We start from the raw sequence: 25,713 nt of genomic DNA, 5'->3' as shown, positions 1-25,713 counted from the left end.
ATTTGTTATGGAATTCTGAAAAAATTTTTTTGATGTGTGTTTATATCGGTCAAACAGGTAGCCCGCCAAGTTTTATGTGTTTATTAATTTGTATATTACGCACTCCCAAAACGGTGGGGAGGCTACCACAACGTCAGGGATATTAAACTTTTTTTTTTGGATTTTAATTTTTGAGAAACGTGGATTTTTTACAAATATTTTTGGGGAATCGAGGATTTTTTAAAAATATTTTTGAGGAGCGTGGATTTTTTAAAAATGTTTTTGAGGAGTCGTGGATTTTTTAAAAATATTTTTTAGCATAGTGGATATTTTTTTTAAATATTTGTTAGTACATCGTGAAATTTTTTAAAAATATTTTTTGAGGATTGTGGATTTTTGGAAGATCGTGGATTTTTGAAAAATATTTTTGAGTATCGTGGATTAAAAAATCCAAAATATTTTTTTTAAGGGTCGTGGATTTCTTAAAAATATTTTTGAGTATCGTGGATTAAAAAAATCCGAAATATTTTTTTAAGGATCGTGGATTTTTTTTAAATATTTTTGAGAAATCCTGAATTTTTTTAAAATATTTTTGAGAATCGTGGATTTTTTTAAAAATATTTTTTAGGATCGTGGATTTTTTAAAAATATTTTTTTAGGATAGTGAATTTTTTAAAAAATATTTTCTTCGGATTGTGGATTTTTTAAAAATAAATTGTGGATTTTTTAAAAATATTTTTTGAAGTTCGTGGATTTTGTTAATACGTCGTGGATTTTTAAAAATATTTTTTAGTACGTTTTGGATTTTTTAAAATATTTTGTTAGTACGTCGTGAATTTTTAACAATATTTTTAGTATGTCGTAAATTTGTAAATATATTTTTTTAGTACGTCGTGGATTTTTTAAAAATATTTTTATGAAGTCGTGGATTTTTTAAAAATATTTGTATGAAGTCGTGGATTTTTTAAAAATATTTTTATGAAGTCGTGGATTTTTTAAAAATATTTGTATGAAGTCGTGGATTTTTTAAAAATATTTTTATGAAGTCGTGGATTTTTTAAAAATATTTGTATGAAGTCGTGGATTTTTTAAAAATATTTTTATGAAGTCGTGGATTTTTTAAAAATATTTTTGAGAAGTCGTCGTTTTTATATATTTTTATATTTTTTAGAAGTTTTGGATTTTTTAAAAACATTTTTTGAGAATCGCGGATTTTTAAAAAAATTTTTTTTGAGGATCGCGGATTTTTTAAAAAATTTTTTTGGTAGTCGTGGATCTTTTAAAAATAGTTTGAGGATCGTTAATTTATAAACAAATTTTGAGGATCTTGGAATTTTTATAAACTTTTTGAGGGTTATGGATTTTTTAAAAATATTTTTGAGGATGGATAAATAAATTTTGAGGAACTTGATTTTTTTTAATTTCTTGAGGATTGTGAATTTTTTAAAATATTTTTTTTTGGTCGTGGTTTTTTTAATATTTTTTGAGGATCGTGAATTTTTTAAAAATATTTTGAGAAGTCGTGGATTTTTTAAAACTATTTTTGAAAAGTCGTGGATTTTTTAAAAAATACTTTTGAGAAGTTGAGGATTTTTAAAAATATTTTTTGAGAATCGCTGATTATTAAAAATATTTTTTGAGAATCGCTGATTTTTTAAAATATTTTTTGAGGATCGCGGATTTTTTAAAAATATTTTTTGGGGGTCGTGGATCTTTTAAAAATAGTTTTAGGATAGTGAATTTATAAAAAAATTGAGGATCTTGGATTTTTTGTAAACTTTTTGGGGATCGTGTATTTTTCAAAAAACTGTTTTGACAATCGCGGATTTTTAAAAAATATTTTTTTGGGGTTCATCGATTTTTTCAAAATATTTTTTTAAGAATCGGGGATTTTTTAAAAATATTTTTTGAGGATCTTGGATTTTTTAAAAATACTTTAAAAAATATATGTTTTTGTATCGTGGATTTTTTAAAAATGTATTTTCAGTATAGAGGATTATTTAAAAATGTATTTTCAGTATCGATCGGATATTTTAAAAAATTATTTTTAGTATCGTGATTTTTTAAAAATATTTCATGATTTTTTAAAAATATTTTTGAGATGTCGTGGATTTTTAAGAAATATTTTTTGAGGATTGTGGATTATGTAAAAATACTTTTTGGGGATCGTTTGTTTTTTAAAAATATTTTCTGTAAGTCGTTTGTCGTTTTATTTTTGAGAAGTCGTGGATTTTTTAAAAATATTTTTTAGAAGATGTGGATTTTTTAAAAATATTTTTTGAAAATCGCGGATTTTTTAAAAATATTTTTTGAGGATCGTAGATTTTTGAAAAATATTTTTTGGGAGTCGTGGATCTTTTAAAAGTAGTTTGAGGATCGTGAATTTATAAAAAAAATTGAGGATCTTACAATTTTTATGAACTTTTTGAATGTTATGGATTTTTTAAAAATATTATTGAGTATGGATGTTTTAAAAATTTTTTGAGGATCGCGAATTTATAAATAAATAAATGTTGAGGATCTTGGATTTTTTTTTAATTTTTTGAGGACTGTGGATTTTTTAAAATATTTCTTTTTGTCGTGGATTTTAGTAAAATTTTTTGAGGATCGTACATTTTTTTAAAATATTTTTGAGATGTCGTGGATTTTTTAAAAATATTTTTTAGAAGTCGAAAACTTTTTAAAAATATTTTTTAGAAGTCGAAAACTTTTTAAAAATATTTTTAGAAGTCGTGGATTTTTTAAAAATATTTTTTAGAAGTCGTGGATTTTTTAAAAATATTTTTTAGAAGTCGTGGATTTTTTAAAAATATTTTTTAGAAGTCGTGGATTTTTTAAAAGTAGTTTTTAGAAGTCGTGGATTTTTTAAAAATATTTTTTAGAAGTCGTGAATTTTTTAAAAATATTTTTTAGAAGTCGTGGATTTTTTAAAAATATTTTTTAGAAGTCGTGGATTTTTTAAAAATATTTTTTAGAAGTCGTGGATTCTTTAAAAATATTTTTAGAACTCGTGGATTTTTTAAAAATATATTTTAGAAGTCGTGGTTTCTTTAAAAATATATTTTAGAAGTCGTGGTTTCTTTAAAAATATTTTTTAGAAGTCGTGGATTTTTTAAAAATATTTTTTAGAAGTCGTGGAATTTTTAAAAATATTTTTTAGAAGTCGTGGATTTTTTAAAAATATTTTTTAGAAGTCGTGGATTTTTTAAAAATATTTTTTAGAAGTCGTGGATTTTTTAAAAATATTTTTTAGAAGTCGTGGATTTTTTAAAAATTTTATTTAGAAGTCGTGGATTTTTTAAAAATATTTTTTAGAAGTCGTGGATTTTTTAAAAATATTTTTTAGAAGTCGTGGATTTTTTAAAAATATTTTTTGGAAGTCGTGGATTTTTTAAAAATATTTTTTAGAAGTCGTGGATTTTTTAAAAAAAATTTTTTAGAAGTCGTTAAAAATATTTTTTTGGAGTCGTGAGTTTTTAAAAAAATATTTTTTAGAAGTCGTGACTTTTAAAAAAAATAATTTTTATCCCGTGTCATGCATTTTTTTGAAATATTTTTTAGAAGTCGTGACTTTTTAAAAAAATATTTTTTATCCCGTGTCGTGCATTTTTTGAAATATTTTTAGAAGTCGTGACATTTTAAAAAAAATATTTTTTATTCCGTGTCGTGGATTTTTTGAAATATTTTTATCCCGTGTCGTGGATTTTTTTTTAAATATTTTTTATCGCCGTGTCGTTTATTTTTTTGAAATATTTTTTGAGCATCGTCTCGTGGATTTTTTTTAAAAACTATTATTGAAAAGTTTTGGATTTTTTAAAAAAAGTTTTTTTGAGAAGTCGTAGATTTTTTAAAAATATTTTTGAGAAGTTGCGGATTTTTTAAAAAGATATTTGAGAATCATGAATTTATTGAAAATATTTTTGAGAAGTCATGTCAAATATTGTTTGAAGTTCATGGATTTTTTCAAAATACTTTTTGAGGATCGTTAATTTTTTAAAAATAGTTTTTGACAATAGTGGATTTTTAAAAATAGGTTTTGACAATCGTGGATTTTTAAAAATAGTTTTTGAAAGTATTTTTTGAGGATCGCACATTATTAAAAATATTTTTTCAGTACGTCGTGGATTTTTTTTTAATATTTTTTAAGGATCGTGGATTTTTTAAAAATATTTTTTGAGGATCGCACATTATTAAAAATATTTTTTCAGTACGTCGTGGATTTTTTTTAATATTTTTTAAGGATCGTGGATTTTTTAAAAATATTTTTTGACGATCGTAATTTTTTTAAAAATATTTCTTGAGTATTGTTTATTTCTTAAAAATATTTTTTGGGAATCGTTAACTGTTTAGAAATATTTTTGGGGATCTTGGATTTTAAACATATTTTTTGAGAAATGTGGATTTTTTAAAGATAATATTTGGGTATCGTCGCCTTTTTAAAAAATATTTTTAAAGATACATATTGGAATTTTTACAATTTTTTGAAGATCGTGGTTTTTTCGAAAATGTTTCAACAAAAAGAAGTGTTTTTTTAGAAATAATATTGAGGACCAAAAACCATTCGTGGTTTTTTGAAAAATATTTTGAGGACCACAAACAAGTCGTGGATTTTTCAAAAATATTTGTGAGGGCCAAGAAAAAGTCGTGAATTTTTAAAAAATATTTTTTGAGCACCAGGAACTAATGGTGGATATTTCAAAAAAAAATAACACCAAGAACATGTCGTGGATATTTCAAAAAAAATTTCGAGCACCAAGAACAAGTGGTGGATATTTCAAAAAAAGTTTCGAGCACCAAGAACAGGTCTTGCATATTTCAAAAATATTTTTTAGGACCAAGAACAAGTCGTGAAATGGTTTGAGAAGTTTTTCCTTATTTTACACCTTTTTAGCTAAATATAAATATCTAAATTAGCAAAAAGAAGGCTATATATTGCTGTAGTTATTCTTGTACAACAGCAATTACTTTAAATGTCTATCTGCTGGGCTTGTTACGGCTATACAAAATTAGAATTCTTATAGACATTTTTGTGTGCCTAAGCACGTTTCTTTAGCAGCAGCGACAGCAAATGTGAATGAACAAAAGAAAACAAACTTGCAAAATGTTGTTCATAAACAATAAAATAAAAGAAAAATCCATTTAGGAGTTTTTACGCGAACAATGTTATACTAAAAGTGGTTTAAAAATAGAAATATTTTTTTCTTATGCAATTAAAGAAAGAAGGAAAATATGTAGGAAATGTTTTGAAATATATAAATAGCTTAACGCAAAGTTTATGGTGGTGAAACGGTGTAGTATAACGGAGGACGACAATTGTTGGCAAGAAGAAGTAAATCTAGTTTGCCTGCTTTGAGGAATTTCAATGGGAAGTTTCGCTCGGAGGGTTGAAGATAAAATCTTCTCTATATATACACCGGTAAGAAGGTCTGCGAGATCTTACACTATAGTCTTCCCTGTCTTACCCCTTGGTATGCATCGCCGATTTTTCCCACTAATAAATTAAAGTTCTTTTAATAAAATATTAAAACAACAACTATAGGATTAATCCTGACTATTTTGAATAGCAAAATAGAAGTCGTCATCCGAAATAAAAAAACGCCAACCCTCCTAATTTTAAAAAATATTTTTTGATGACCAAGAACTAGTCGTGGATTTCTAAAAAATGTTTGTGAGGTTCGTGGCCCTCGTGGCCCCAAACGGTGGAATTTTTAAAAATATTTTTTGATGACCAAGAACAATTCCTGGATTTTTTAATTTTGTTTTTGAGGACCATGAACAATTATCTGATTTTTTAAAAATATTTTTTGTGGACCAAGAACATTTCCTTGATTTAAAAAAAAATCTTTGAGGACCACAAACAAATGGTGCATTTTTTTTAAATATTTGCTGAGTTCATATGTTTAAGCTATTTTGCATTTGCACCTCACCAAGCATATCACAAAAAACATATTCTATTGTTATTATGTATTAGCCTTGTATGTGTCATTAAGAATAGCAACAAAAAACAACAATGAAAAATTGTACTGGAAATAAAATGCAAACGTAATGTTAAACAAAAAAAAAAAAACAGATAATACGTTTTCATTGCTGTTGTCTGACGACTTGCCTGAATGCCTGCCTGCTTGGCGTTTTTTTTTTTGTTTACAACCCAAGCTAAGAATGTAGGTTGACAAGTACTAAAAGATTATAAAACTGTGGCACCACATACAAAACCCAATGGAAATACAAGGAAACTTTGAAGGAGTGACGACGATGACGGTGACGGCGTCGACTATGGTGACAATGTCGTCGTTGACTATTTGCCAGCATTCATTCAGAATGTATTAGAAGAAATATTCATAGCTACAACTTTAAGCTTTAACTTGATTCTTGGTTATTAAACAAAACAAAATAAGAGTGACATATAGAAACTGACAGGTTCTGCAAGGTATATGTTTGTTCTAATGTAATGTAGTTTGGTTGACTTAGGTTTTTTGATGAACATTTCGGATTAGACTAACTAAGAAAGGTATGGTTTTATCCAGGTCTGGTCTTTTGCATTGAAGTGGAAATGTTGGAGCTAATATTTAAAAAAATCCACGACCTCTTCTAAGTCCTCAACAATATTTACAAGAAAAAAACAACGAAGTCTTCTAAGTCCTCAAAAACATTTTTTAAATATCCACGACCTCTTCTAAGAAAAAAAATCGACGAAGACTTCTAAGTCTTCAAAATTATTTTTAACAAATCGACGAAGTCTCCTATGTTTTCAAAAATATTTAAAAAAAATCCACAAAAATATTTATAAAAAATCGACGAAGTCTTCTAAAGTCCTCAAACATATTTTTAAAAAATCGACGAAGTCTTCTAATTCCTTAAAATTTTTTTAACAAATCGGCTAAGTCTTCTAAGCTTTCAAAAATATTTTTAAAAAATCGACGAAGTCTTCTAATTCCTTAAAAAAAATTTAACAAATCGGCTAAGTCTTCTAAGCTTTCAAAAATATTTTTAAAAAATCGACGAAGTCTTCTAAGCTTTCAAAAATTATTTTTTAAAAATCCAAGACCTCTTCTAAGTCTTCAAAAATGTTTTTAAAAAGTCGACGAGGTCTTCTAATTCCTTAAAAAAATTTTAACAAATCGACGAAGTCTTATAAGTCCTCAAAAATATGTTTAAAAGATCGACGAAGTCTTCTAAGATTTCAAAAATATTTTTTAAAAAATCCACGATCTCTTCTATGTCCTCAAAATATTTTTTAAAAATCTACGACCTTTTCTAAGTCCTCAAGATATTTTTTAAAAATCGACGAAGTCTTTTAAGTCCTCAATATTATTTTTAAAGAATCGACGACCTCTTCTAGGTCCTCAAAAATATTTTAAAAAAATCGACGAAGTCTTTTAAGTCCTCAAAAATATTATTTAAAAAATCGACGAAGACTTCTAACATTAAAAATATTTTTTAAAAATCCACGACCTCTTCTAAGTTCTCAAAATATTTTTTAAAAATCCACGACCTCTTCTAAGTTCTCAAAATATTTTTTAAAAATCCACGACCTCTTCTAAGTTCTCAAAATATTTTTTAAAAATCCACGACCTCTTCTAAGTTCTCAAAATATTTTTTAAAAATCCACGACCTCTTCTAAGTCTTCAAACTATTTTTAAAAAAATCCACGGCATCTTCAAAGTCCCCAAAAACATTTTTAAAAAATCGACGAAGTCTTCTAAGTCCTCAAAAATATTTTTAAAAAATCAACGAAGTCTTCCAAGTCCTCAAAAATATTTTTAAAAAATCGACGTAGTCTTCTAAGTCCTCAAAAATATTTTTAAAAAATCGACGAAACCCTCTAAGTTTTAAACATATTTTTAAAAAATCGACGAAACTCTCTAAGTTTTAAAAATAATTTTAAAAAATCGACGAAACCCTCTAATTTTTAAAAATATTTTTAAAAAATCTACGACCTCTTCAAAGTCGTTAAAAACATTTTTAAAAAATCGACGAAGTCCTCCAAGTCCTCAAAAATATTTTTAAAAAAATCGACAAGACTTCGTCGATTTTTTAAAAATATTTTTGAAGACATGGACAATTTCGTAGATTTTTTAAAAATATGTTTGAAAACTTAGAGGACTTCCTCGATAATTTAAAAATATTTTTGAGGACTTAGAAGAGATCGTGGAATTTTTAAAAATATTTTTGAGGACTTAGTAAAGATCGTGGATTTTTTAAAAATATTTTTGAGGACTTAGATGAGATCGTGGATTTTTTAAAAATATTTCTGAGGACTTAGAAGGGATCGTGGATTTTTTAAAAATATTTTTGAGGACTTAGAAGAGATCGTGGATTTTTTAAAAATATTTTTGAGGACTTAGAAGAGATCGTGGATTTTTTAAAAATATTTTTGAGGACTTAGAAGAGATCGTGGATTTTTTAAAAATATTTTTGAGGACTTAGAAGAGATCGTGGATTTTTTAAAAATATTTTTGAGGACTTAGAAGAGATCGTGGATTTTTTAAAAATATTTTTGAGGACTTAGAAGAGATCGTGGATTTTTAAAAATATTTTTGAGGACTTAGAAGAGATCGTGGATTTTTTAAAAATATTTTTGAGGACTTAGTAGAGATCGTGGATTTTTTAAAAATATTTTTGAGGAGTAAGAAGAGATCGTGGATTTGTTAAAAATATTTTTGAGGACTTAGAAGAGATCGTGGATTTTTTAAAAATATTTTTGAGGACTTAGAAGAGATCGTGGATTTTTTAAAAATATTTTTGAGGACTTAGAAGAGATCGTGGATTTTTTAAAAATATTTTTGAGGACTTAGAAGAGATCGTGGATTTTTTAAAAATATTTTTGAGGACTTAGAAGAGATCGTGGATTTTTTAAAAATATTTTTGAGGACTTAGTAGAGATCGTGGATTTTTTAAAAATATTTTTGAGGACTTAGAAGAGATCGTGGATTTTTTAAAAATATTTTTGAGGACTTAGAAGAGATCGTGGATTTTTTAAAAATATTTTTGAGGACTTAGGAGAGATCGTGGATTTTTTAAAAATATTTTTGAGGACTTAGAAGAGATCGTGGATTTTTTAAAAATATTTTTGAGGACTTAGGAGAGATCGTGGATTTTTTAAAAATATTTTTGAGGACTTAGAAGAGATCGTGGATTTTTTAAAAATATTTTTGAGGACTTAGAAGAGATCGTGGATTTTTTAAAAATATTTTTGAGGACTTAGAAGAGATCGTGGATTTTTTAAAAATATTTTTGAGGACTTAGAAGAGATCGTGGATTTTTTAAAAATATTTTTGAGGACTTAGAAGAGATTGTGGATTTTTTAAAATTATTTTTGAGGACTTAGAAGAGATCGTGGATTTTTTAAAAATATTTTTGAGGATTTTTAAAAATATTTTTTGAGGATCGTGGACTTTTTAAAAAAATTTTTTTAGGGATCGTGGACTTTTAAAAAATATTTTTTGAGGATCGTGGACTTTTTAAAAATTTTTTTTGAGGATCGTGGACTTTTTAAAAATATTTTTTGAGGATCGTGGACTTTTTAAAAATATTTTTTGAGGATCGTGGACTTTTTAAAAATATTTTTTGAGGATAGTGGACTTTTTAAAAAAAATTTTTTGAGGATCGTGGACTTTTTAAAAATATTTTTGAGGATCGTGTACTTTTTAAAAATATTTTTTGAGGATCGTGGACTTTTTAAAAATATTTTTTGAGAATCATGGACTTTTTAAATATATTTTTTGAGGATCGTGGACTTTTTAAAAATATTTTTTTAAGATCGTGGACTTTTTAAAAAATTATTTTTTGAGGATCGTGGACATTTTAAAAATATTTTTTGAGGATCGTGGACTTTTTAAAAATATTTTTTGAGGAACGTGGACTTTTTAAAAATATTTTTTGAGGATCGTTGACTTTTTAAAAATATTTTTTGAGGATCGTGGACTTTTTAAAAATATTTTTTGAGGATCGTGTATTTCTTAAAAAGTCCTCAAAACTATTTTTAAAAAATCGACGAATTCTTCCAAGTCCTCCAAATATTTTTAAAAAATCCACGACCTCTTGTTGGACCTCAAAAATGTTTTAAAGAATCGACAACCTGTTCGTGGTTCTGAAACATTTATTTTTAAAAAATGGTTAAAATTTTGAGATATTGTTATTGGACATTCCTCGAATAAAATCTTGAGTCGCAATTAAATTTTTGTTTGAAGCAATGAACTCCAATCCTGCGTTATAATCAAAACTTTTATTTAGAACACAAAAAATGAAGTTAGGTCACATTGCTTTCCATCACATTTTATCCCACAATGCACATGCTATTTCGCATTACAATATTGCAAAACATTAGAATATGACTGAATACTGACTGACTGGATGCATGGCTGACTGACTGACTGGTTCACTGTCGACCTCACATGCTTAGAGCTACGAGTACCCAAACAAATACCTACTTACATACATCGAGACAAACATGCATAACTAAATTAACCAAACTAAATGCTCGGACGTGAGGCTGATAATTAACATATTCATTGTACTAATGAAGTTAAACCATTTCTTTTTTGTTGCAGTTTATGCAAATATTTGTGTGTAGTCGTCGTTGTTGTTTAATGCTGATGCAGGCGTTGATATTGTTGCTTCTATATACAATAATATTCTACATCTAGCCGTTATCTGTGTTACCTACATTTTAATTGTCGAGTGGTACCTCGTTTTTGCATTTTACATTAGATGTGCATCCGTTAAGAGTGGTGACGGGGGTATGGGAGCGAACACTTTTGAGTGCATTCATCATCGGAAGCCCATCAGTGAAACTGATATTCTTAACACACAAAAGATGATGAAGATGATGGACAGACAGCCGTAACTCCGACATACAAACAGACACTAGAACATACAAATTCACACAATGCAAACAAAAGAAAAAACAACACTGATAAGAAATATGCCTGTAAAAAAATTAGAAGATAAATTAACAGCTAGAATAGAAACAACATTTAGGGATGCCATGATTGGTGGCAAAGAAGAAACTTCGAGTTAAACACAAGTAAGAAAAGCGTTATGTTCGGCAGGACATTTATACCCTCCATTCTAATACGCTTTTGACCACTAGAAACTAAATTCGGTCTGAAAAAGTAGCTAAAACGTCAAAGCACCTGAAATCGGGCGGCCTCGGGATATGGGGCCTATTCCAACACATGGACCGAATAGCCCATTTACGAACTTAACCTGCCTGCAGACAAAAAACGCATCTTAACAAAATTTCAGCGTGCTATCTCATTTTTTCTGGATGTTAGATTGCCACAGGCGGACGGACGGACATGCATAAAATAAACATATTTATATACACTCCATACTATGGTTGAGGGTACAAAAACAGTCAGTTAAATACCCTCAGCCCATAGTCAGAATCTACTAAGTATCTACTTATTTCATTGGTTACCACCTACTTTGTTCAGTGGTTACAAAATAACCAGATATTTCGCGCGACATGCCCTTGTTAAAATAATGGGTGGGAAAGGAGGTTTGTAATGAGGATTTTTGCTGGGTGTTGGGGATTTTTTAAAACACTTTTTTGAGGAGCAACAATAAGACGTCGATTTTTTAAAAACAAATTTTTGAGGATCGTCAATTTTTTAAAAATATTCTTGAGGATCGTAGATTTTTTAGAAATACTTTTTGAGGATCGTGGATTTTTAAAAATATTTTGTGAGGATCTTGGATATTTTAAACATAAGTTTTGAGAATCGTGGATTTTTTAAAAATATTTTTGAGGATCGTGGACTTTTTAAAATATTTTTTTTAAATCGTGAATTTTTTAAAAATAATTTTTTGAAGATCGTGGATATTTTAAAAATATTTTTTGAGGATCGTTGAGTTTTGTTTAAAAAATTTTTTAAGGTTCGTGGATTTTTTAAAAACATTTTTGAGGATCGTTGATTTTTTAAAATTTTTTTTTGAGGATCGTGGATTTTTTAAAAATATTTTTTGAGGATCGTGGATTTTTTAAAAATATTTTTTGAGGATCGTGGATTTTTTAAAAATATTTTTGAGGATTTAGAAGACCTCGTGGAATTTTTAAAAATATTTTTTGAGGATCGTGGATTTTTTAAAAATATTTTTGAGGATTTAGAAGACCTCGTGGAATTTTTAAAAATATTTTTTGAGGATCGTGGATTTTTTAAAAATATTTTTTGAGGATCGTGGATTTTTTAAAAATATTTTTGAGGATTTAGAAGACCTCGTGGAATTTTTAAAAATATTTTTTGAGGATCGTGGATTTTTTAAAAATATTTTTGAGGATTTAGAAGACCTCGTGGAATTTTTAAAAATATTTTTTGAGGATCGTGGATTTTTTAAAAATATTTTTGAGAATTTAGAAGACCTCGAGGAATTTTTAAAAATATTTTTTAGGAACTAAAAGTCCTTGAGGATTTAAAAAAAATTTATTTGAGGAACTAGAAGACCTCGAGGATATAAAAAAAAATTTTGAGGAACTAGAAAACCTCTTGGATTTTTAAAACATATTTTTTGAGGAACCAGAACAACTCCTGGATTTTTTTAAAATATTTTTTGAGGAACCAGAGCAACTGGATTTTTTAAAAATATTTTTTAGGAACTAGAAGATATCTTGGATTTTTTAAAACTATTTTTGTGAAACTAGAGGAACTCGTGGATTTTATAAAAAAATTTTTGAGGAACTAGAGCACCTACTGGACTTTTAAAAAATATTTTTTGAGAAACATCGTGGATATTTTAAATATATTTTTTGAGGACCAAGAAGACCTCGTGGATTTTTTAAAAATGTTTTTTGTGAGGAACTTGAACATACTGGATTTTTAAATTTTTTTTTTTTTTGTGCGGAACTAGAACCTCCTGGATTTTTAAACATATTTTGAGGTACAAGAAGACCTCGTGGATTTTTTAAAAATATTTTTGAGGAACTAGGAGACCTCGTGGATTTTTTAAAAATATTTTTTGAGGAACTAGAAGACCCCGTGGATTTTTTTAAAATATTTTTTGAGGAACTAGAAGACCTCGTGGATTTTTTTAAAATATTTTTGAGGAAGTAGAAGACCTCGTGGATTTTTTAAAAATATTTTTTGAGGAACTAGAAGACCTAGTGGATTTTTTAAAAATATTTTTTTAGGAACTAGAAGACCTAGTGGATTTTTTAAAAATATTTTTTTAGGAACTAGAAGACCTAGTGGATTTTTTAAAAATATTTTTTTAGGAACTTGAAGACCTCGTGGATTTTTTAAAAATATTTTTTGAGGAACTATCAGACCTCGTGGATTTTTTAAAAATATTTTTTTAGGAACTAGAGGACCTATTGGATTTAAAAAAAAATTGGGGAACTAGAAAACCTCATGGATTTTTTAAAAAATATTTTTTGTGAAATATGCAGACCTTGTTAATTTTTTTTAAAAATATTTTTGAGGAACTAGAAGACCTTGTTAATTTTTTTTTTAAAATATTTTTGAGGAACTAGAGGACCTCGTAGATATTTAAAAATATTTTTTTAGGAACCAGAACACCTCCTGGATGTTTCTAAAAATATGTTTTGAGGAACTAGAAGACCTCGTGGATTTTTTAAAAATATTTTTAGAGGAACTAGAAAACCTCGTGGATTATTTAAAAATATTTTTTTGAGGAACTAGAAGTCCTCGTGGATTTTTTAAAAATACTTTTTGAGGAACTAGAAGACCTCGTGGATTTTTTAAAAATATTTTTGAAAAACTAGATGATCTCGTGGATTTTTTAAAAATATTTTGAAAAACTAGAAGACCTCGTGGATTTTTTAAAAATATTTTGAAAAACTAGAAGACCTCGTGGATTTTTTAAAAATATTTTTGAGGTGATAGATGACGTCGTGGATTTTTTAAAAATATTTTTTGAGGATCTAGAAAACCTCGTGGATTTTTTAAAAATATTTTTTGAGGATCTAGAAAACCTCGTGGATTTTTTAAAAATATTTTTTGAGGAATTAGAACACCTACTGGATTTTTTAAAACTATTTTTGAGGAACTAGAACTCCTCGTGGATTTTTTAAAAATATTTTTCGAGGAACTAGAACACCTCCTGGTTTTTATCTTTTAAATATTTTTTGAGGAACTAGAACACCTCCTGGTTTTTTTAAAAATATTTTTTGAGGAACCAGAACCCTCATGGAATTTGTAAAAATATTTTTTGAGGAACTAGAAGATCTCGTGGATATTTAAAAATATTTTTTTTTAGGAATAAGAACACCTCCGGGATTTTTTTAAAAATATTTTTTACGGAACTAGAAGACCTCGTGGATTATTAAAAATATTTTTGGAGGAAGTAGAAGACCTCGTGGATATTTAAAAATATTTTTGGAGGAAGTAGAAGACTTCGTGGATTTTTAAAAATATTTTTTTGGGGATCGTGAATTTTTTAAAAATATTTTTTGATTTTTAAAAATATTTTTGTAAACCAAGAACGTGGAGTGGATTTCGTTGTTGATTTTTCAAAAATATTTTTTGAGGACCAAGAAGAAATCGTGAATTTTTCAAAATGTTCTTGAGGACCAAAAACAAGGCGTGAATTTCCTTGTTGATTATTAAAAAAATGGAGTCCAAGAACAAGTCGTGGATTTTTTTTTTAATATTTTGGAGGACCAGGAACAAGTCTTGAATTTTTTTAAAAATATTAAAAATATTTATTAATTATATTTATTAAAAATATTTTTTGAAAATATTGTTAAAGACCTAGAAGAAGTCGTGGAAGGAGTTCAAAAGGTTTTCCTTATTTTTAACGTTTTAATCTTTAACACTAACCCATGCTTATGTATGTATCCAAAGCATGATAGTACCCATGCAACGCACAAAAGTCGTGGGTAATCGTTTGTGATTACATTGAAGAGAACGGGGTGTACCTAATGGTAAGACAGACAACTTATATACATATACAGTGATGGACCCCTAGCGTCAAATAGCTATACTATTATTTATTACGCCGACGATAATTGAATGAAACAACGGCCAACCACAAGCAGTTATTAAATGAGGTTCTGTACAGGTTATCGGGGCAGTCGTTTGTGGAAAGGTCGTCTGTGGAAATTTTTAAGACAAATGCAGCTAAGCGAAAACTACTGTATACAGATCCATAACACAGCACACCTTATTGCATTCCAATGTTTATATTGATTAAGTTGAGTTCTTTGCAACTTTATTAATGATGCTAAGGTTTTTCAAGGATATAATTCTCATTCGTCTTGTTTCACTGGTCACATAAGTATTTCAGTAGGGGTTGCTTAAAAGGGGGCTTCAGCAGCAGAAGTTTTGCTATCCGATTAAGACGTTGTGTTTAAAACATTTGGTGATATCAATACATTGTCACAGAGACTTTTGTTTAATTTTCCGCACAGTGACTTCGGTTTTCTGTCGCACATAGAGCGTTTAGTAACATGTGCCACCAAAACGGGACTTCGGTTTTTGATTTTCTTCATTTCTGATAAGTGTTCCTTAACAGCGTTCCCGCCGCTAAGATTATCTGTTATTCATTGCCTTTAAAAGCGTTCAGGTGTAGTAGTGATGAATATACATATCACCTACATGCTCATTCACTTAATCTGGGTGCAGTTGTTGGGCATCAAATATTATTATTTTCTTATGAATTATACAGACGTTGTTTCTTGAAGAAAAAAATATCAACAAATTGATTTTTCAGTTTTGTCTGTTTTGTTCCCATTGCTTGGCTGTCAGTCACTTGTCTAATTTGGGTCACGCCCTTGCATCACGTTAAATGACGGATGAATGTTTATAAATATTTAAACGGGCTAAAACAATTTTTATAATCCATGAAAATAAAAAAAAACTTGTCATAATTTTTCGCTGTTTTTGCTATTATAAACAAAGAGCGATTGTTTACAGTTTTTACAGTCAAACAAGAGTTGTAGAGAATTCCATAGGGAGCGGGAGTTTTGTTTTGTTTTTTTATTTTATATGAATGTTGTTATATTAAATTGGGGAGCTTAGGGTGTTCCTAGCAGTTGCTAGTTTCTTATATCCAATGTTCGTTATAACGCTTGTTTCACTGTATTTTGTTTTAGAGATATAAAATTCCAATAAATAATTTTTGTAGAAAATAAAACAGCCGAAACAACTTGTTTGTCAATAGTTCAAACGCCATGTTGCTGTTGGCTGGCTGGTGGTTAACAGTGTTTGGAGCGGCGATTTGGTGATGTTTGTTATTTTCAACGTTGTGGTCGTCGCTGATTCCAAAAGTTGTCTTACACAAAGTTCACCTGTTTGTTGTTAAATAGTTTTATCTAATCTCTTGTGAAGATTTTTTTCGTTTCGTTTATTGAAAACAAAAATGTTAAGGTTTAGTTTTTCGAGACACACTTGTTAAGAAGTTCGTAGCCTCAAAAAATATTTTTTTCAAATTTGAATTACAAGCTGACGTTGATGTTTTTGTGATAGTTTTTTCTTTACAAACAAAACACCATACACCTTCGAAATTTATGTTTGCTGTTCATTTATATGTAAATTTGTTTTGGCGTTTTTATTTCTCACCCTCTATGTGATTTGTTCTGTGTTATTGTTAATAATATTTGTCGGAATCTGATACCTCCGCCCGTTCCTACCCATGCCCAACAAGGTGAGGCTTTGTGATTTGTAGTTAATGCCTCAATCTATCTTCACATTGAGATTTGAATATGAAAACATGGCTTAATGAGCTATGAATGAGTCGTCCATCTCCTTAGGCACGTATATATTGTATTTATATTGTTTAACAAAAAAGTAACCATCAAATAAATCAATTCTATAAACAAATTATTATTAGTTATTAAGAATGTTTTATCTTCTTCTTTTGTTGGGATTATAAATAAAAACATAATTTATTGGTAATCAGAATTGAATAGATCGAGGAATGTGCGATTCTATTGGCCTTATTTTATGGTGGTGTAGAGCGGAGGTCATGTTTTAGAACCAGACCATAGGGTCATATTATTACAGAAGACCACAAAGTTTTCTTATAGAGACCACAATTTCTTCTAAATTAAGTCAAAAACGTCCAATAGAAGAAGAGTTTGTTATTATTTAAATATTAAAAATATTTTTTAAATAAATATTTTTTTTTTATAAAAATATTTTTATAAATTATTCCTTATGTGCGAAATATCAAAAATATTTTTTAAAGTTTTAAAACTTTTTTAAAAAATTAAAAATATTTTTTTTTTAAATTAAAAATGTTTTTTTTGTAAGGTAAAAAAGTTTTTTGATAAATTAAAAAATATTTTTTTAAATTAAAATATTTTTAATTTAAAAATATTTTTAAAAGGCGAAAAATATGTATTTTTTTAATTAAAAATATTTAAAAATTTGTTGTGTATTTATTTCAGCTAAAGTCCATTTTTTTGTTCCTTCAAAATTTGAAGAAACAAAATGTTTTACAGTGGGTAATGAAATTGATTACTACGAGCGGAGGCAGAGAATACTATAGTTTCGGAAGCAGCCAAACTTCCTCATCAGTTCTCTTAACCGCTGACTCTGTATCGATAAACAGGTCAATAAGAGTGACCAGAAAATTAAACAGAACGAGAAATTTTCTGTATCCTCCTAAATCTGTTGACCGCACAATTGAGTCAGAATAATCAAAATCATAAACCCACTACTGTTTTTTAATGCTGTAAAATGGACTTTAGCTGAAATAAATACACAACAAGTATTATTTTGCAGTCCAACAATACAAAGCCAACAATATTTAAAAATTTAAAAAATAATTTCTTTTTAAAAATTAGTAATATATTTAGATGGTAACAAATATACGAGTATACATATTTTTAATTTAAAAATATTTAAAAAAATTAAAAATATTTTTTTACAAATTAAAATAGTTTTTACAAAATTAAAAATATTTTTTCAATTACATTTTTTAAGATAATTTTTTAAAATTAAAAATATTTTTTTTTTATTTTAAGGCGTTTGATAGTATAAAGATATTTTCTTAAGAGAATAAAATTATTTTTTAAAAATTAAAAATGTTTTTTAAGATAAAGTCTTTTCAAGTAATTTTTTTAATTTAAAAATATTTTTAAAAGACGATGAATATATATATTGTTTATGTTAAAAATATTTTTAAAAAATTAACAATTTCTTTAAAATATATATTTTTTAATTAATAATATATGTAAAAGAAAAAAATATTTTTTTCAATTATTTTTTTAAAAATTAAAAATTTTTTCAGACGATAAAAAATATTTAAGAAATATTATATTTTTAAAAGACAAGACATATACATATTTTCTGGAAGTAATATAAAATAATTTGTTTAAAAATTAAAAATATATATTTATACCCTCAGCCTTTAGGCTAGGGAGGGTATATACACTTTGATGCGATGAAAATGTGCCTCATCGAAATAATGGTTTTAGACCCCAAGTATGTTTGGACGAAATGTGTTTCAGACAATTTGGAGTCGATCTAGCCATGTCCGTCCGTCTGTCTGTCGGTCTGTCTGTCTGTCCTGCTGGCTGGAGCGCACGATAACTCTCGAACGGATGAACCGATTCGGCTCAAATTTTGGCTTTCGTAATATTTTGCCCAAACTTAGTTTAAGTTCGAAGATGGGCTATATCGGTTCAGTCCTTCCGGTACCTCCCCCACAAAAGTTCGAAAATGTTCGGAAAATTTGTGCGCACGATAACTCTTAAAGGGGGTAACCGATGTGGTGCATACTTTGCCCATCGTGAAATATGTACCAGACTTAGATGTGGTTTCAATATTGACTCAATCGGTCCACTCCTTCTGGTACCTTCCACACAAAATTTCGGATAAGTTCAGTTTAGGACCATCTCTCGAATCGCTTTGATTTTTGTTTTAGCAGCTTGTATTCACCACCCCCTACACGACGGTAAAAGTTTCAACAGGGGCACGTCCATACTTCCTGAGAAAATAGCCTGAAAGTTGCAAAAAAACCCTATGACACGGTGTGAGGTGGTTGGAGCGCAAGATAACTCTCGAACGGATCTGCCGATTCGGTCCAAAAGTTAGCCTTAGTAATATTTTGTCCAAACATAGTTTGAGTTCGATGATAAGCCATATCGGTCGACTCCTTCAGGTACCTCTCCTCCACAAATTTTCAAAAATAATCGGAAATATTGAAGGGAGTGGCCGAATTGGTCCATACTTTACACATCCTAATATATCTACCAGATATACATCAGGTTCAAATATTGACTATATTAGTCCACTTCATGCAGTACCTCCCAAACAAAATTTCGGATAAGTTCACTTTAAGACTTGCTACTGCATTGCATTCGCTGCCTCACTTACGATGGTAAAAGTTTTTTTCAGGGGCAAATCCACACTTCTTAAACAAACAGCCCGAAGGGAGTAAAACCCCCCTATGGCATCATATGTGGTGGCTGGAGATCGACTTCCATAATGGTCAATGTTGATCCATTCCTTTAAGTATTTCCTCTGCACTTTAATCTAATCATCATTTTTGTCGGTTTATACGTCCACAATTTTTAAAACCCTCTAAATACATACGTTTTTTTTTGGAAAAAATAGTTTCAATATATCATTGAGCTAATATTAATCGGGGTGCACTCATTGATATGAGAGAAGTCTCCCCTTGTCCCGTATGGGATGTTTGTGTTTGTGGAACAATTATAGTTTCAATATACACATGCTGAGGGTATATCTCTGTCGGCCAAGCCGACTGATACTTTTTACTTGTTTTAAATTAAAATAATTTTTTTAAAAATCTAAAAATATTTTTTTTATTAAATATGTTTTTTAACATAAAAATTCCTTTAAAATTCTTTTTTTAACTTAAAAATATTTTTAAGAGTTGAATTTTTTTAAATTCAAAAACAAAATTGAAGATTTGTTTAAATTAATAATATATTTAATAAATAAAAAATATTTTTAAAAAATTAAAAATATACATTTTTATAATAATACATTTTTATTATTATTATTTTAAGTTTTTTGAATTCATTTCTTTAATAATTTAAAAATATTTTAAAAAGGCAATAAATATATATGTACATATATTATTCTTTTAATGAAAAATGTGTTTTAAAAAATTAACAATTTGTTTAAAACATATTTATTTAATTAAAAATATATATAAAAGATAAAAAATATATCTTTTTTAAATTAAAAATATTTTTTTAATTACAATTATTTTTTTTAAATTAATAATATATTTAGAATATAAAAATATTAAAAAAAATAGAATATTTTTTAAATTTGTTTAAAATATATATTTTTTAATTAATAATATATGTAATATAAAATAATTTGTTTAAAAATTAAAAATATATATTTTTAAATTAAAAATATTTTTTTAAAAAATTAAAAGTATTTTTTTTTATTAAATATGTTTTTTAACATAAAAATTCCTTTAAAATAATATATGTACATATATGTTTCTTTTAATGAAAAATGTGTTTTAAAAAATTAACAATTTTTTTAAAAAATATTTATTTAATTAAAAATATATATAAAAGATAAAAAATATATTTTTTAAAATTAAAAATATTTTTTTTAATTACAATTATTTTTTTTAATTAATAATATATTTAGAATATAAAAATATTGAAAAAATAGAATATTTTTAAAAACTAAAATAATATATATTTATATTAAAAATAATTTTTCAAAAAATTAAAAATATGTTTTTTTTAAATAAAAATGATTTTTAATATAAAAAACTTTATTTAAATTATTTTTTTTTAATTTAAAAATATCTTTAAGAGTCAAAAATATGTTTTTAAATTAACAAAAAAATTTTTAATAGTAATATATTTAATAGCAAAGTTTATTTTTTTAAAAAATTGAAAATATACATTTTTAAATCAAAAATATTTTTTTTTTTAATTTAAATTATTATTTTAAATAAAAATATTTTTAGAAGATAGAACATTGGAAAATTGAAAAATCAAAATTTTTAGACGGTAAATTATATTTTTTAAATAATTAGACATTTATCTAAAATAAAAAATATATTTTTTAATAACAAAAAATATTTTTATTTTAAAGACAAGAATTTTTATTTTTAAGATTAAAAATATTTTTTTTTAAATGTCCACGCTTCTGTTAGTCCATTAAAATATTTTTTAAAAAACTCCACGTTTCTGATAGTCGTTTCAAAATATTTTTTTTTAAACTCCACGCTTCTGATAGTCGTTTTAAAATATTTTTTTTTTAAACTCCACGCTTCTGATAGTCGTTTCAAAATATTATGTAAAAACTCCACGCTTCCGATAGTCGTTTTCAAAATTTTTTTTAAAAGAGTGTACAGAAAAAATCTCTTCCTTCACGAAAGCCAGAAAGGATGTTTTACGCGGTTAGGGGGAGTACCATCGTATTTGGTTCTACCCCTAACTGTGTATTTGGAAAATTTTGAAGCACCATCTTATTAAAAATAGAAGTAGTCTTTTACAGTATGGGAGTTTTTGTCCCCATAGAACCTCAAAGCGTGCTTTGAGATTATAGCTCAGGGGAATAGCTTGAGTTCATCGGAATATTTTGAAGCACCGTATTATTAAAAATAGAAGTATTCTTGGACAATATGTGTGTATTTGTCCCCATAGAACATAGGAATATTTTTAAAATAAATCTTTTCTGTGCCATTGGGACATGACAATGATTCGCGTACATATGTATGTATTTTATAGATGTCTCGATTGATTTTGCGACGGAGATAAAAAGGGCTATTTGTCTAAAAATATTTTTTTTATTAAATATGTTTTTTAACATAAAAATTCCTTTAAAATTCTTTTTTTAACTTAAAAATATTTTTAAGAGTTGAATTTTTTTAAATTCAAAAACAAAATTGAAGATTTGTTTAAATTAATAATATATTTAATAAATAAAAAATATTTTTAAAAAATTAAAAATATACATTTTTATAATAATACATTTTTATTATTATTATTTTAAGTTTTTTGAATTCATTTCTTTAATAATTTAAAAATATTTTAAAAAGGCAATAAATATATATGTACATATATTATTCTTTTAATGAAAAATGTGTTTTAAAAAATTAACAATTTGTTTAAAACATATTTATTTAATTAAAAATATATATAAAAGATAAAAAATATATCTTTTTTAAATTAAAAATATTTTTTTAATTACAATTATTTTTTTTAAATTAATAATATATTTAGAATATAAAAATATTGAAAAAAATAGAATATTTTTTAAATTTGTTTAAAATATATATTTTTTAATTAATAATATATGTAATATAAAATAATTTGTTTAAAAATTAAAAATATATATTTTTAAATTAAAAATATTTTTTTAAAAAATTAAAAGTATTTTTTTTATTAAATATGTTTTTTAACATAAAAATTCCTTTAAAATAATATATGTACATATATGTTTCTTTTAATGAAAAATGTGTTTTAAAAAATTAACAATTTTTTTAAAAAATATTTATTTAATTAAAAATATATATAAAAGATAAAAAATATATTTTTTAAAATTAAAAATATTTTTTTTAATTACAATTATTTTTTTTAATTAATAATATATTTAGAATATAAAAATATTGAGAAAATAGAATATTTTTAAAAACTAAAATAATATATATTTATATTAAAAATAATTTTTCAAAAAATTAAAAATATGTTTTTTTTAAATAAAAATGATTTTTAATATAAAAAACTTTATTTAAATTATTTTTTTTTAATTTAAAAATATCTTTAAGAGTCAAAAATATGTTTTTAAATTAACAAAAAAATTTTTAATAGTAATATATTTAATAGCAAAGTTTATTTTTTTAAAAAATTGAAAATATACATTTTTAAATCAAAAATATTTTTTTTTTTTAATTTAAATTATTATTTTAAATAAAAATATTTTTAGAAGATAGAACATTGGAAAATTGAAAAATCAAAATTTTTAGACGGTAAATTATATTTTTTAAATAATTAGACATTTATCTAAAATAAAAAATATATTTTTTAATAACAAAAAATATTTTTATTTTAAAGACAAGAATTTTTATTTTTAAGATTAAAAATATTTTTTTTTAAATGTCCACGCTTCTGTTAGTCCATTAAAATATTTTTTAAAAAACTCCACGTTTCTGATAGTCGTTTCAAAATATTTTTTTTTAAACTCCACGCTTCTGATAGTCGTTTTAAAATATTTTTTTTTAAACTCCACGCTTCTGATAGTCGTTTCAAAATATTATGTAAAAACTCCACGCTTCCGATAGTCGTTTTCAAAATTTTTTTTAAAAGAGTGTACAGAAAAAAATCTCTTCCTTCACGAAAGCCAGAAAGGATGTTTTACGCGGTTAGGGGGAGTACCATCGTATTTGGTTCTACCCCTAACTGTGTATTTGGAAAATTTTGAAGCACCATCTTATTAAAAATAGAAGTAGTCTTTTACAGTATGGGAGTTTTTGTCCCCATAGAACCTCAAAGCGTGCTTTGAGATTATAGCTCAGGGGAATAGCTTGAGTTCATCGGAATATTTTGAAGCACCGTATTATTAAAAATAGAAGTATTCTTGGACAATATGTGTGTATTTGTCCCCATAGAACATAGGAATATTTTTAAAATAAATCTTTTCTGTGCCATTGGGACATGACAATGATTCGCGTACATATGTATGTATTTTATAGATGTCTCGATTGATTTTGCGACGGAGATAAAAAGGGCTACTTTGTCAAGTAGGATATTGTAGGAGCAATACGGTTTTTTAAAAATCTGAAAATATATATTGCTGATCCCGTATTATATTTTGCACCAGACACAAGATATGTCGTTGAAGCAACCATATATATTTTCAGATTTTTAAAATACAGTCTTAGAATATGATTGCTTCTACAATATTTTTTATGCGAATACGCTCAATATTTGGATGTTTTTCAGCAAGAGAATAATCACACAAAAGACTATCGTTTGCGAAGAAAAATTATTTGCCTTTTACAGTTTCCAAAATGACAGGAGATGCCATATTATAAAGATCCCCAATTGTTCGCTCTTCTATTCTAATATTTCTTTAAAATTAGAAGAAAAAATAAACTACAACTTCAAACATAAAGTAATTATTTTCGTTTAAAAACTAAATTTGATATCATGCTCCTGAGCGAAAAAAAAAAAACAAGAGGAAAATAGTTGTCGGCGCTTTGTTGCCTAATTGTAAAACTTCTACTGGCGGCTGCCTGTTAAAATTCTTGCATTATATCATAATCATCAGTGAGGATCTTAAAGAGGAGGCATAATTATCTACAAACATCTTCCGCAGCAACACCAATGGTGTACTGGTTCTTTAAAAATAATAATAATAGCTGGCAGGCAGCCAGCCAGAGCATGCCTGCCTGCTAGGCTGGTCGGTCATCATCCATATTTCAGCTCCACATTTAATATCATTACTCAAATATGTGAAAAACTATGTGGAAATCTTTTACCATTAGTTTTTCTTTTGCCTCTTCTGTTTGGGAAATCTCTTTTTAAAGATGTCAGGTTGGCTGCGGCAAGTGATCATTATGGCATAGAAAAATAGTTTTGGAAAATTATGAAGATTAAGAAAGAATACAAAGAGAAACCCTTCTTTGGGTTGGAGTGGATGAATACTTACATGTGTGCTATAATAAGTTGGGCATATTTAAGGAAGAAGATGGTTAGGTTATTTTTAAGTTAGAGGTGAATTTGGAAGCACTCTATGCTGAAGAAGACCACTTTTAGAGAACCAGAAGTTACATTTCTCTCAGAAGACTTTAAGGCCTTCTTATAGAAGATATCATGGTCTTTTTATAGAAGACCACGAGGTCATCCTTTAGGTGACCAGAATGTCTTATAAAAGATCTTCATGGTCTTTTTATAGAAGACCTTCATGGTATTTTTATAGAAGACCACATGATCTTCTTTTAGATGGCCAGAAGGTCTTATAGAAAATCTTCATGGTCTTTTTATAGAAGACCTTCATGGTATTTTTATAGAAGTCCACAAAGTCTTCTTTTACATAAGGTCTCCTTATAGAATACCATCGTACAAAGTCTTCTTATAGAGGACCACAATGTCTTCTAATAGTAGACCACAAGGTCTTCTAATTGAAATCAAAAACGTCTAATAGAAGACGAGTTTTTTGGTATTATTTTAATCGACTATTCAAAATATTTTTTTAATTAAAAGTATTTTTTTAAACTTAAAATATTTTTATTTAAAAAAAAATAAAATTAAAAATTTTTATTAATCCGTTAATCCATAAATAATAAAATTAAAAATGTTTTTTTTTTAATATGTTTGTTTAAAATTAAAATTGGTTTTAAAAAATTAAACATATTTTTTTAAATTAAAAACTACATTTTTTAAAAAAAAAATTAAACTTTTTTTTAAAAAATTAAAAATATATGTAATAAAATCTCCACGCTTTTGGTAGTAAAAATGTTTTTTTTTAAAAACTTCATGCCTCTAAAATTAAAAATATATATTTTTTAAAGCTAAAAATGTCAAATATATTTTTTGACAATTTAAAATATTTTTTTGAAACTCCACTCTTCTGATTGTCGTTTCCACGCTTCTTAAAGGCGTTTAAGAATATTTTTTGAACTCTACTCTTCTTAAAGGCGTTTAAAAATGTTTTTTTTAACCTCCACGCTTCTTAAAGGCGTATAAAAATATTTGTTAAAAACTCCACGCTCCTTAAAGGCGTTTAGAAATATTTGTTAAAAACTCCACGCTTTTTAAATGCGTTTAAAAATATTTTTTAAAAACTCCACGCTTTTAAGGGAGTTTAAAAATATTTTTTA

At 26.2% G+C, this 25,713-nt stretch overlaps 1 protein-coding gene across 5 annotated transcripts in view; it reads left to right on the top strand.

Moving 5' to 3' along the window:
- The window catches only part of osp (myosin phosphatase Rho interacting protein outspread), a 442,634-nt gene that overhangs the window by 10,173 nt on the left and 406,748 nt on the right, over positions 1-25,713 (top strand). The gene's annotated exons all lie outside the window — the stretch shown is intronic.

This window comes from Musca autumnalis, unplaced genomic scaffold (genome assembly GCF_047663935.1).
Source record: "Musca autumnalis isolate F117 unplaced genomic scaffold, ASM4766393v1 scaffold_2, whole genome shotgun sequence".
In the NCBI taxonomy this organism is placed as follows: Eukaryota; Metazoa; Arthropoda; class Insecta; order Diptera; family Muscidae; genus Musca; species Musca autumnalis.
Note: the sequence above shows the minus strand (reverse complement) of the source record. Positions and strands in the feature narration are given on the sequence as shown.